Source organism: Panthera tigris, chromosome C1 (assembly GCF_018350195.1).
Source record: "Panthera tigris isolate Pti1 chromosome C1, P.tigris_Pti1_mat1.1, whole genome shotgun sequence".
Classification (NCBI taxonomy): domain Eukaryota; kingdom Metazoa; phylum Chordata; class Mammalia; order Carnivora; family Felidae; genus Panthera; species Panthera tigris.
The window spans coordinates 7,681,829-7,695,357 of NC_056667.1; the positions used below are offsets into that span (position 1 = coordinate 7,681,829).

Consider the following 13,529-nt stretch of genomic DNA (forward strand, 5'->3'; position numbering starts at 1 on the left):
GGACGTTTGTGCCTGGGATTCGGGGGACGGAAAGCCCAATGCCACCGTCCCTCCCAGTCTTGAGGCCCTGGGCCCAGAGACGCTGGCTCGTCCTTGTACGCCCCACCCCCAGAGCGAATGGGGAGCTGTGCACAGCGAGCCCACCCACCAGGCCCCTCACACGAGTCCAGGGGAACCCGGCGGCGCTCCCCAGGCCGGCTTCCATGGTTGGCTCCCGGTCTGCTCACACCCCCAGAGGGCCCACTCATTCTCTCCCCCTCCCGAGCCCGGGGCCTTCTCACTCACCAGCCTGTTTACACACCAGATATCTCAGGCTTTATCTGCTCTCATTCTGAATTTGTAACTTTCACATAAACTTGAACAAAGCTCCTTTTGTTCCTGCACCCCACCCCAGGATCCCAATAAACTGGTTCCCTCTGAGGCGACTGGGCCAGGGCACAGAAGCCTTGGCCAAAGGAGTGTGTGTGCATGTGAATAAGCATGTTCGCACCTGCGAGGGAGTCCGTGTGTTTGCGTGTGAGTGTGCTCCTCAGGCTGACGGAGGGAGGGCTGTCCGGGTGAACGTCGAGCGCGCACCGTGCGGACAGGAAGCGCCGGGGCGTGGGGACGGGACCGTCTGCCAGGGCACAAGGAGTCGCGGGCCGTGGACGGGCGGGTGTCGGGGCAGGGGGCAGACAGGGACAGAGAGGAGCAGTGGGGTGGGTGGGGGAGCGCACGGCTGAGGCCAGGCTTAAGCTAAGTAGAAGGCAGATACAGGGATCGCATTATGGCGGTGTAGAGGCTGGCACAACCACACGCCCGGCCCCGTAATCCTGTTAGCCAGCAATCTCCATTCCGAAAGAGCTTCATTTCTTTGTGAATATTTGTAAACTAGATATCTAATGGAAAATTATAGGAAAATTATAGTGAAATTCATGACGGAGAAATCCGATTATCCCTAATTCAATTATGCCATCTTAGCCCACACAGCACATTTCCCATTTTTTTCCCATAAATACCGATGCCAGGGGTCCCGGTAATCAAATAAAATTGAAAATCATCTTCCCATTAAATTCAATTAGCCGCAATTTCTAAAGCCTATCAGAGATTTTAATTACTAAATTATAAAATTCTCCAATGCTAAATTGAAACCAAAAAAATTGCACATCCTTATATTTCAGAGAAAAAAAAAAAAAAGGGCCAGCAAAATCCTTGAAAAAAACGCCCTCCTTTCTGTGCCCAGCTCCCAAGCAGGTTCCCCTCCTGGAAGGACCTCACATCGCTACCTCCTTGCCCAGCTGCGGATGAAGCCAGGGGGACAGAGGAGCGGTCTCTGCCAGGGGAGGGGCTGAGGCATATTAATTTAGCAGAGGGGCAAACCACACCTCCAACTCCAAGCTTGGGGTTGGCTGGCCCCTCAAGAGGACCTGCCTTCCTCACTGGCCGTCCTGGCTCCCAACTCTGTCTGCCCATCGAGAGGTCTGTCACTTGGCCCACGGACAGGACAGGGCTCGGGCTCAGGTCGGAGCTCGGCCTCAGGGCTCTGCGTGGTTCTAAGGCAGCAGACCCGAGGCAGTGCCGGCTCCCCACCACTCCGCAGGGCCCCCGCGTGGCCTAGGCTGCACCAGAGGTGGGAGGGGGACGGGGGGCAGTGTTGAGGGCGGACAGATACCAGGGGATGGTGCTGTGGCCCCAAGTCTCCTCCAGAGCGTTCCCAGGGGCCGCGGGTCCTCGCAGTGTAGCGGCCTCCCAGGAGAAGGCTGGTGGTGGGCACGGCCCAAATCTGGCCTCTCCTGCCCTCGCAGCTCATTCTCTGTTCTCCTCACCCTCTTCTGGAAAGCTGACAACCCTGAACTGGCCGGAGGGTGTGCCTTGGCCCCCCTGGCAGCCCTTACTCTTTCACCCCTTCTCCTCCGAGGGAAATGCTGGCCACAACCCCAACAGTAGCCCTCCTCTCTGTCTCCCCGCAGGCCACTTACCCAGCTCTAAAGGCTGCTCTAGAAGTCACAAGAGCCTGGGGACGTGGCATCGGTGGTGGCATAAAGCGACCCTAGGTCTGAAACCCAAGGTGGGTGGCCGGGGGGGCAGCTGATGGGCCCCGGCGGTGTCGGGACAGCCGACAGCAGAGCCGCCGCCGGGGCAGGGAGCAGGTTTAATTTGCCAGGCAGTCAGCAGTGCCAGCAGGGGAGGCACCCGCAAACAAAACAAAAACAAAAAAGTTAATTATCTTTGGCTTTTTCTTAATAAATATCCAAACTGGCCCGGCCGGATCCTCCGCTTTGGAGGGAGCGAGAAGAAGGAGGAAAAAACCCCAAACCAAATCCAACAGACTCCTTCTCTGGCCTACCTTTCCTTTTGTCTCTCCCTGTACTCATCCCTTATCAGAGGCAGCAAGAGTTTCACGCTAATTCCCAAATCTTCGAGTCAAGAGGATGGCCACAAACGTTCGTCTGTCTGTTTGTTTGTTTGAAGTTTTGGGGAGTGAAAGCAGGAGTGTAAGGAAGAAAGAGGCGGCGGGGGGGTGGGGGGGGTGGGGTGGGGGAAGGACAGAAGAAGCAAAGGGCAGAGTGAGAGTCAGAAGGAAAGAGAGTAAGTGTGATGTGGGAGCTGAGTTCCTTGAGTCCTCCTGTGGGCACGGCAAGGCCTAGCCGGTGGCCCCAACCGGTGGCCCCAACCCGGGCGGGACCTGTTCTGGAATGTTGTGTTGGCATTGGATTTTAGTTACAGTGATCGGCTACAGGCGATATGGGGATTTCTCCTTTTAAAACTCTCAAACCACCTAGGTCTCGCTGGCCACTTTAGCTCCCCTGTTGCTGCTGGTTCCTGTGCCAGCCAACCCTCCCTTCCAGGAGCTGGGCTTTGGAAGAGAAGGTTCAAGAGGAGGGGACGTTGGCTGTCCTTCCGAGGGGTGTGAGATTTTTCTGTATGGACTCGCAAGTCTACCTCGGGAGAGAGACGCGTGTTGCCGCCTGGGCCTACGTGTCTGGATGGTGCTCACACACGCCTGAGCCCGGGCTGTTAGCAACGTGTAGCAGGGCATGTTGGGGGGAGGGGGGCGCAGCCAAGACATCGGGCGGTCCTTCGAGGAGCACTGACTCTGGAGTCCCGCTACCTGGGTTTGAACCCCGGCTCTATCACTCACTGGCTGTGCCGCCTTGATCAGGTCTTTGACCCTCTCTGAGCCTCCATTTTCTCAGCATCAAAGAGAATAATTTGTGATTGCCCAGGGCTGGGGATGGAAGGTGGAGTGACTGCTAATGAGTACGGGGTTTCTTTCTGGGGTGATGAAAACATTCTAAAATTAGATAGTGGTGACGACCATACGATGTTGGGAATATACTAAAAAGCCAATGAATTGTACACTGCGTGTAAACTATAGCTCAGTAAAGTGGGTTATAAAAAAGTGGGGACAAAAAGGGGGGGGGAACAATAGCACTTACTGCACAGAGTTGTCGTACAGGCCAGAGCACACAGCCTGGCACTAGTAGGGACGAGCGAGGAAGGACTGACATGGCCCCAGGCGGATGGGTTGGGGTCCACGAGTGTATATTGCTGGGTGCCTACGGACATCTCCCCGGGTCCCCAGTGCTGGGCCAGCAGGTTGTTAAGCAGCTGAGCTGCCCCTCATACGTGGAGGGGGTCCTGGGCGGCCGTTCCCTGGCAGCGGTGGGAGAGGGCATGGCCCTCCTCCCGCCTCTCTGGCTGGGTCCCTGGAGAGGAGGCTGCCCACCACGGCGGGCAGACTCTGCCGCTCACTCTCCCTGTCTCCCAGAGCACTCATATTTTCCATGTGCAGCAGGCCGTGACTTCACCTTCATACTAGTTACAGGGTTATTTAGCTTCTCCTGACACTGACAATCACCAAACTTTAATTCGCTGCGTGGCTTCTCCCTGCTGTGCCCTCTGCCCACCCCCCAAATCCCTGGGAGAGGGTGGGAAGGACCTAGTCCGGCCCGCCTGTTGCCAAAGCCTGCCCTTCGGAGTGATGGAGGGATGGCAGGAGGGGATGCTCAGAAGGAGAAGATGATGGACAGAGAGTGGGGGCGGGGAGGGGGGAACAGCGCGGGAGAGAGGAAGTACCACCAGCGCTAAGGGGAGCTTCCGTCCCGCTCCTCCGGCCTGACACTAATGTATTCAACCCGACATCCATCCTGTTGTGAATAAAGATTCAGCCGACCGGGCTTTGGGTCTGCAGGCTGGCAGCCCCAGCCAGGACCTACGGGGCCGGGACTCGCCGAGCACCCGGGACGGGGCAGCTGGCGCGGACTGGCTCCTTTGCCTGATGCTGGATGAGGAGGTGCCCATCTGGAACGCACCCGAGGGAGCCCTTTCCTACTAACCTGAGCAGCCAGCTCGCATTTTCTCCTGCCTCCCCCATGCGAGTCTCCTGTGAGGCTAAGCCATCCTGCCTCACGGAGCTTCTCTCCGACTTACTGCCCCGCGGCCTGTATCACGTCTCTCCGTCTCCTGAAGTGCTCACCATCATCTTTCCCCAAAGCCTCCTAGGCAAGCAAAGGAGTGATGGTTTGCTCTGAGAACCATCCGGTGGAACCAGGGGACTGTCTTATTCCCCAAATCCAAGCTGGCCCCGTGAGCCCTTCATTAGTCAGAGTCCCAGAAGCAGACGGCGGAGCCGAGAGGATTCTCGAAGACCAGAGGCCTGGCAAAGGACCTGGGCCGGGAGGCCTGGAGAAGCAGAGGCAGAGCGGGGGCGGGGGGGTGGGGGGGGCAGAGCCGGGAGGAGGGGAGATGCAGGGAGATCCATCAGTGGGTCCAAGCTGTGTCTGCTTCCACCCAGCCTCACCCACTGCCCCACCCCTGCCAGCGGGGGGGCGAGAGGGGGGAATGGCCATGGTGGCCTGGGCAAGAGAGATGTCACGGGGCCGATGGCAGAGAAGGGAGAAGGGGCTTGTTGACTGCAAACTGTCCATTATGGCTCAGATTATAAGCATATTGCGCAGGGCTCTCTGCACGATGCCGAGGAAATCCAATACGCTGAAAGGTTAATGCAATCAATTAGGGTGACAAGGAAGTAAAGTAAAGCCTTCGGAGTAGATGAAAAGGAGAGAGAGGGAGAGAGGGAGAGAGGGAGAGAGAGAGAGAGCCGTGGAGCTGGGGGTGGCAGTATGGGTGGCGGGAAGGCAAGCAGGAAGAGAGACCGGTGGGATGCTGGGAGGGAAAACACACGCACAAGGCCAGGAGCCCGTGAAAAGACGCAGTAAGAGAGCCGGCAGCAGCAGCAGCAGGAGTGGGCGGCCAGTGGACACGGCTCTGGCCTCAGACCTCCGACTGCTGCCCAGCTCCACCTTCCCTCCCCTTCCCCTGGCCTCCCTCCCCGCCCGTTAGCTCACGGCACCGGCAACGTGTCACGGCAGCTTGGTCCCTGTGCCCGTACAGAGCAAGTGCCCACCATGTAACCTCCAGGGACTTCTCAGTAGGAACTATGGCCTAGTTCCCACCTCCCCCAGAACGGGCCCAGGTTCAAACCCAGACTCTACCTTTGTCCTCCTTCGCCCCCAGCAGCACCCACGAACACAGCCTTCCCAGCTCTCCCCCAAGCACCTGGCTCCTACTTGCAACAGCCTCTGAAGCAGAGAGCATGGTGGTCAGGAAGCCCTTTTACAGACAGAGAGACTGAGGCCCAGAGAAGGTATGCGATTTCCCAGGGCCCTGCAGCAGATGGGGAGGACAGGGCACAGACACGAGAACCCCAACGCCCCTCAGCCCACGACCCGGGGTGGGGGACGTTTCCTCCCGTTGCGCCCACTGGAGTGAGGAGACTCACGTCCCCCAAGAAGTCAGACTCAGAAGTCCCTGGGCAGGGGTGGGGAACCCCTTGGAACCTGCCCAGGGACTGCTGGTGCTCTGGGAGGTGAAAAGGTAGGAGGGGAGGAGGGAATGTGAGTTCTTCCTACCTGTCAGGCCCCAGGCCAGACACCTTTGACCACATTAACTCATTTGTCCCAATAACTTTGTCTGCAAAGTAGCTATTCTGCTCACCTTACGGAAGAGGGAACTGATCTGAGAGCTCGGTGAAGGTTAAAGGCTAACGCAGGGCTCATGGGAAGGGATGCCGAGCTCTGAGGAAACGGTGGCTGTCAGAGGGAAGACAAGCCAGGACTTCTAGATGGGTGGCACTGAGCAGAGAATGAGGCCCTGAGGAGGACAGAGAGACAGAGAGGGGGTGGCCCCAAACAGACTAGGCCCGCAGGCAGCCCACAGCCCTGGGACAGGCTCCCGGACAACTGCCCGCGGCCCTCAGGGCAACCCCACGGAAGACAAGGGCACAGGGCAGCGTGACAGTCAACACGGCGGGCATACTGAACACTAGGAAACTATACACTTAAAAATGGTTACAATGGTAATTTTCATGTTATGTATATTTTGCCACTTAAAGAAAAGAGCAGAGGTCAGGAGACAGCAAACTTGTCCTGTAAAGGGTTAGAGAGTAAATACGTTGGGCTTGTTGTGCCAAACATTCTCTGTTGCAGCTGGAGTCAAAGCAGCCAGAACCAATATGCAAAGGAATGGGTGTGGCTATGTTCCAATAAACCTTTATTTACAAAAAAGGGCAGTGGGCCACGCCTTGCTCCAGAGAATGGAAAGCACCTAGGGCTGGACTTTCAAGACCCAAGATGGGGTCCCACCACCTGGGGACAGAAGTATCCAATATGGACCGTGCCAAGAAGTGAAGGGAAGGGCTGGGCAGAGGCCTCAGGTGGACGTCAGGCCCTCATTACCAGCAGAGGGTAGATAAAAAGAAGGGGAAAGAACAAGCGCTGGTCTGGGAAACAGATGTCCAGGAACTGGCTCCAGCGCCCAGCATGCCAAGAGGCCCTTCGCTTTGCTTCAGATCCTCGTGGATGATATGAAGGGGCAGGGAGTGACTTGGGAGTTCTCGACACTCTAGGAGTCTCGATGCCCCAAGAGAGGTGTTGCCCTGCGGCCAAGAGGGGACGGGAGTGGGCAGCAGTGGGCCGGGCTGGCCAGAAGGGACGCCAGGGGAGAGGAAGGCGAGGAGAGAGGCCCGGGGAGGGCTGTAACCAGGGTGGAGCTGGCTGCAAAGGGAGGAATCTACGGGCCCCAGTGAGAGCGCAGGGCGCGGGCCGGGCCTGCCCTACACCGGCCGCCTCTGATCACGTTTTCAGGGCCACTGCCCGCAGGCACAGACAATGCTGGGGGAGCCTTTGAAGTCCGAAAGGGATGCCGCGGTGGGAGCAGCACGAATCTCCTCCCTTCCCCCCGTCCTCCCGGGGGAGGGGGCCAGCGGGACAAAACCCGGAGCCGGTCACAGCCAGGCCCGAAACGCGTGAGACAAAGGGAAAACAAACAGGTTTGGAGCCAGGCGCACGGTGCCGTGTCTGTCCCCCGCCCCGCCGAGCGGGGATGATGGATGGCTGCAGCCAGCCAGCTCGCCCGCCGGGCAGGTCCCGCTATTTACATAACACTGGCGTTCCACCGGTCACCTCTGACACCGCGCTGCCTGGGGCCGAGGCCCGGTGGCCCCCGAGGTTCCTGGAGACACCCGGGGACTGAGACAGGCTGTGAAGGCCCGGCCAGACCCGGGAAGCCCTGGGCCTGGGAAGGGCGAGTCAGCAGCCTGATCTGGGCTCAGGGCCTGAGGCCTCCTCCCTGCCAGCCTCTCATGGAGGGAGGAGGAGGCCACCAGGGACCGGCAGCTCCAAAGAGAGAGGCAGGGCTGGAGTTCCGAGGCTTTCAAGTCCGCAGGGCTCCCCAAGAGCTACAAGCAGAGCTTCTAGGGACAGCCAGCAGCGGCTGCCACAGCGGAGACCTGGGGATGGCACCGAAGGGCGGCCAGACCCTGGCTCCAGAAATGCCTCCTTGCCCCACACCACCTCGAACGCATTCCATGCCCAAAGTCTGCAATCGACATGTCCCCTGCCCATTTCCGGCCCAAGAGCCAATAGGAGATTCTCCTACCGGGGCCATCTTTTCTTGCCAGGTTCAAGTGGGCAGCGTGCCTCCAATTCCCTGTCTCCATCTTCCCAATCCTCCTAACCCCGGAGGGACGCCAGTACTAGGTAAGTGGTCACCGGTAGGGGAGAGGACACAAGGATCAGGGAGGGGGTTCAGGCCTTACCTCGCAGCGGGTCCTAGAGGCTCCTCTCTCAAAGTAGGGGCGTCACTTCATCCTGGGGAGGGAGAGAGAAGAGGCCCGTTAGCCTTTCAAGGCGGGATGCCCACAACTCCCCAGTGTTCGCCCTCCATCCTGCTGTGTGCCCAAGGGGTCCTTGCCACCTATGCGCCAAGGGGCTGATGCTCCAGGACCGGCGAAGGGGGTTAAAAATGGATTTGGGCTCATTCAAGTATATGCCAACCAAAATTTGAAACAGTTCAGAAAGCAGTAAGAGCTGAGAGCAGAAATGCAGTCCTCGGGACACCCGTAACCAAAGAGGGAACAGTCAGAACGTACTGCACGCATCTCTTGTGGAGGCAGAGATGGGAGTCTGTGGGTGGGGGATGCAGTGGCTAAGCCTAGGGGCCCGGGGACCACAGAATACAGCAGCACCCGTTCCCTCACTCTCCTCCCCAGCCCCTGAAAAGACAAATGCTATATGCCAAGCTGTTTGCTACAGCAAGTGGGTGACAGAGAGGTGGGCCAGGGGCCATGGCACCAACAGGTGTCACCACCCAGGAGGGTGCTACGGTAGCACCTTCTAGCCTGAGGTCCTACCGATGAGACGCAACAACCCACGCTGGGGGCCCACGCAGGGCAAGGGACACGGTCCAACAACGTAGAGGGTCTTTAGCCAACATATAACTCAGCCCAGCTTGCCAGGCTCAGACTCTCCTGCCTGGTACTGGAGTTTGGGGAGCCAGGTTCCAATGAGACGAACTCCTGATGTGGATAGAAAACCCAAGGAGCCCTCTGTCCCCTCCCCCCCTCCCCTCTCTCCCCCCTCGCCCTTTCCCCCCAGCTCTGGGGCCTCAGAACCCTACCCATACTTGGGAAGAGTTTCCTGTTTATTATGTTTATTCCTCCCCACTCCCTCATTTGTGGCTTATCAATGATGCAAGAAGAATAACACCAATTTCCTTAGGCTGTGTAATCCCCAAATCAGATTGGGGGGATTGCAAGAGGTGAGGTGACCTTGCACAGGGCTCCCGGAATGCCACCCAGTCCTGCAGCCCTCCCTCTCTTTCCCAGGACATATTTGGACAGATAATGCTAATTGTACTTGACAGGTCTTCCTAAGGAGGGCTGGGTCTCCTGCCAGCTTTTGCTGCCTTTGCCGGGCTGCCTGGGCAGAGGTGCCCACCCGGGCAGAGCTCACCCTGCCAGACACAGGGCTCTGTGGGCATCTGGCAGTGGGGGAGGCTTGCCCCACGGGCCTCCTATGCCCACCTGGCCCAGATGGTGAGAGGCTGGGGGTCCGCAGGCAACTGGGGGGACTGAGATAGGGGGCAGTAGAGAGGAAGGGGGAGGCCAGAGAGGGGAGCTGGGCACGTGGAGGCCGAGCCCAGGGCGGGGCCGCAGGGCAGGGGCTGGAGAGCCCGGCCTCTCCCCTCCGCTGAGAGGCACTGCGCTGGGCAGGCCTGGCTGTCAGACTCGCATCCCAGCCAGCCGGCCCGGGGCCTGGCTGTCCGTCCGTCCCACACGCTCTGCCTAAGATCTCTCCAGGCACCCTGGCCAGCCTCCCTTGAACCCCCAAAAGCCCCCCAACCCCGTAACTCCAGTATCTCCCTTCCACCACCTTTTTCTCCCCTCCCATCCTCCCCTGCAACTGTGCATTTATTAATTCATGAGGCACTAATTAGTTCTTTGTTTAATTTTGTGTTAAACAGACTGACCGGAATGATAACGACTTGCAGCGCGGTGTTGCCGTCCCCAACCGCCCCTGTTTTCTGACAACAAGGGAGCGAGGGAGGCCGGAGCGCTGAACCCAAATCCCTCAGCAGTTGCACTTCATTAAGTCAAAATGTGACAAGAAGCTTAGAGAGCAACTTGCAGATCTGATCGCACACAACACTCGGAGGAAACTTTGCGGGAGTTGGTCGGGGTGGGGAGGGGGCGGGGCAGGATTGCTGACCGTGGGGACCAGGACCGGGGTGGTGTCCCTCAGCGGCCCCTGGGGCGGGTGGCCTGGCAGACAGGAGCAGGGAGGTCGGTTGGGTGCATTCTGGAACCTCAGCGGGAGCCTCAGAAGTTCAGCCTCACCTCTTTCTTCTTCCCTGGGCATCTTCTCTCTCTCTCTCTCTCTCTCTCTCTCTGCCTCTCACTGTCCCTGACGTCTGGTCTGGCCTGTGTGAGCCAGTGGCCGGGCATACCCAGGACCCAGCAGAGGACCAGGGAAGATGCTGCAGTTAAGAAAGGATTCTGCAAGGCCGGGGGGGTGGGGGGTGGGGACAGGTACAGAGCGGGAGAACACAGAGCAGAGCAGGAGACCCTACGTTTGGCTAAGAACGAGACGTGACGTGCTCAGGGATCGTGGCCAACACATCTATTCTCTGCCAGCTGTCTATGCACCGCCCCCCCCCCCCCACCGGGCCCATCCACCCTCTGGGTACTTATCCTAAGTACCCTGACCAGAAAACCGAGGGCCAAAAGGTTGAGTTCTGTGCAGAAGGGCACGGCAAATCACAAACAGAACCAGGTCCTCGAGCTTCGGGACTGTAGGCAGGCAGCTGAGCTAACCGGGCCGACAGCCTGGTCACCTGCTGGCCCTCCTGTCCATGTGAAAGAACAAGAGCTTGGTCCCAGAGGTGTCAAGCTGGTAACCCCACTGGCCCACGGCATGATTGCGGACGGGTGGGGTTGCCAGCGAGCCCTGCCCCAGTCTGCAGGCAGGGCCCCCGCCCTCCTTTTATACCTGGCCCTCATCTCCAAAGACATGGACGATGTCTTATATGAATGAGAACGGGCGGGGAGCGGGGGGGAGGGCGGTGAGGAGGAGGATAAGAACAGAAGTGCACAGAGAAAGTTGCCGATTGCGTGCCTTGTGTGCCAAGATCCTCTTGCCTTCTTCCCATTGGCCACTGCACCCGCCAGGTGTGGCCCGACCCTTGCTGTGACAGCTCTCCTTCTGGAGCTCGCCCAGCCCGCCCACGGGCCCGGGCTCAGCCTGGCCTGCCTTCGCCCGGCCAGTGCCGGAGCGCAGTGGGCTCTCCCCGAGCCTGGCAGCCCTGGGCTGGCTTCTGTTAATTTGCTGTCAGGCTGCCTAAGCAAACCAATTAAAACTAATCATTAATTATAAAAGAGAGTGAGAAGAGTAGAAGAGAGAGGGGAAGGAGAAAAAGACCCAAACGGGAAGGAGACAGAGGGAAGTGGGAAGGAGAGGGGAGACCCGGGGGGCCCGCAGGGAGCTCTGGGTGGGGGCACCGTGGGCCGGGGAGCTGGGACGCTGGGGGCTCCTCCGGGCACAAGGAGTGCTGGGGTGGAAGGAGGGCTGGGTGGGGCCAGAGCCCCGGAGAGGAGGGAGAGGGCAGCGGGAAGGGAGAGGAAGCTGCTGTGTCCAGCATACCGGGACCTGAAGAGGCCTCATCCAGCTGTAGTCCCCTCTGGCTGGAGCCACCGACTATCCTGGACTTGGCTTCCGAGCGTCTCACCCACGGCTCCCCGGCCCCATATTTATGAGGCTCAGCTGATTATGCAGCACCAGGCCAGGCTCCTCGTCCCTGCCGCCCCTACCTGCTCCCCAGCCCTCTCAGGCCGTGGAGGCTCGGGGCAGCTGTCGGCCGCCCATCTACCCCCCAGCGCTGTCCCCTGCCCCCTCCCCCACCCTCACACACACCCTCTCCACGGCCCTTTCACAGGAGCTGAGGCCATGTCAGCCGGCAGCTTGAGGAGGGGGGCAGCACAGACAACAAGGGACAGTGTCATGGAAACGGGCACTTTCCCCGAGAAATATTCTGTTTGGCCTCCTTCCTGCATTGAGGAGCTGTCAGGAGCCTGAGTGAGAGCCACACCACCCCGGGACCAGGCGTGACAAAACCTATTTTCTGCCTCAAATTTGATTGATTAAAAAACTTTTTAGGAAAACCATGTTAAAAGAGTGAAAGAGTGAGAGAGACAGAGAGAGAGAGATGGAGAGGGAGAGAGAGAAGGAGAGAGAGAGAGAGAGAGAGAGAGAGAGAGAGGAATACCGGGGGAAAAAAAGAAAGAATAGAAAGTTCTGCCAGGGGAGAAGGGCCAGGGACAGAGGCCGCAGGCAGGGGCTGAGCAGCTACCCCAGCAAACACGCCAGGAGATGCGTGTCAGTGGGACAGCCTCAGCATAACCAGGCAAAACAGAAAGGTCAAAGGAAGCCCGAAACTTTTACACAGTGGTTAGCGGGACAAAGAGGGGGCCAAGGGCTCTGCACAATCCAGCAGGTGCCTGTCCCCTCCTAGGGAAAGGAACCCGACACCCCAAGGCAGGCAGGGGGCAGGTGGGGCTGGCCGCCCAGGCCCAGCACCAGCAATCAGATCAGGACTCTCGATTGGGGTAGGGGTGGGCGTGGGGGTGGTTCCAAACACAAGCTGGGTTGGAATTTGGCCAGAATCCTGAAAAATCTGTACAGGTCAACAGGGAGAGAGAGTCTAGTTGTTTGGGGGCAGGAAAGGGGTTTTCCCGCCCTGTTCTGTCCAAGTCCTGGCTCAGGAAATGTTTTGTTTTGTTTTTAATGTTTATTTATTTTTGAGAGAAAGAGAGACAGAGTGCGAGCCGGGGAGGGGCAGAGAAGAGAGGGAGACACAGAATCCGAAGCAGGCTCCGGGCTCCGAGCTGTCAGCACAGAGCCCGACGTGGGGCTCGAACTCACGAGGCATGAGATCATGACCTGGGCCAAAGTCGGACGCTCAACCGGCTGAGCCACCCAGGCGCCCCAGGAAATGTTTTTAATAAGTAACATAAATTAAAAAGCAGGGAAGTACGCAGCTGACCCCCACCAGCCCCGGGCCCTCTCGCTCACCCTCTGTGTCTCAGTCTTTCCCTGACCAGGCCTTGGCCTTGGATGCTGTCCTGCAGGGTCCCCATTCCTGCCTTACTCTCTCGGATTCCAGGAGAGGAGCGGGCCTCCCCACCCCTCCTGAGACCCCATGGAGGGAAGAAAGTCTTCCAATTTCCCAGGGGCCCTGCCTGACCACTCAAGGCGGAGGTGCCTGAGACCTTCCTGGTGGGACCCATCCTCTCCCTAATAAGAGGGATCCAGGTCGGTGGCCGGGTTTGCTGTCCCCCATCGGGGAGCCTCAAAGGTCAAGGTGAGGAGTAATTCTGGCCAGATTGCCTACAAGGTTTCCGCAGTGCCCAGTGCAGTCTTTGCCAGCTTAGGGCTCAATGAGGGGGTGGCAGTGCCTCCTTGGACAGATGGGCACGTTCTGCCACACAGATGCACAGAAAGACACCGCCGGCTCCAGGCTTCACCCAGCCCCTCTAGCAGGTAAATCGACCCTAGATCTCTCTCTGTCCCCTGCTCTGCAGTGGTCTTAGGTATTCCATGGAGCACATACCGTGTGCATGGCATGGCGCTAGGCAGGAGGAAGATAAAACCTACAACATAGGGATCAAGAGCAGAGTCAGGGAGGGGCGCCTGGGTGGCTTAGTCGGTGAA

At 58.8% G+C, this 13,529-nt stretch overlaps 1 protein-coding gene across 1 annotated transcript in view; it reads right to left on the bottom strand.

The window, feature by feature from the left end:
- The window catches only part of CASZ1 (castor zinc finger 1), a 120,670-nt gene that overhangs the window by 55,977 nt on the left and 51,164 nt on the right, over positions 1-13,529 (bottom strand). Inside the window, exon 3 of the mRNA XM_042996023.1 lies at positions 8,081-8,132. The gene's annotated coding sequence lies outside the window, so the exon portion shown is untranslated. The remainder of the gene's footprint in view (positions 1-8,080; positions 8,133-13,529) is intronic.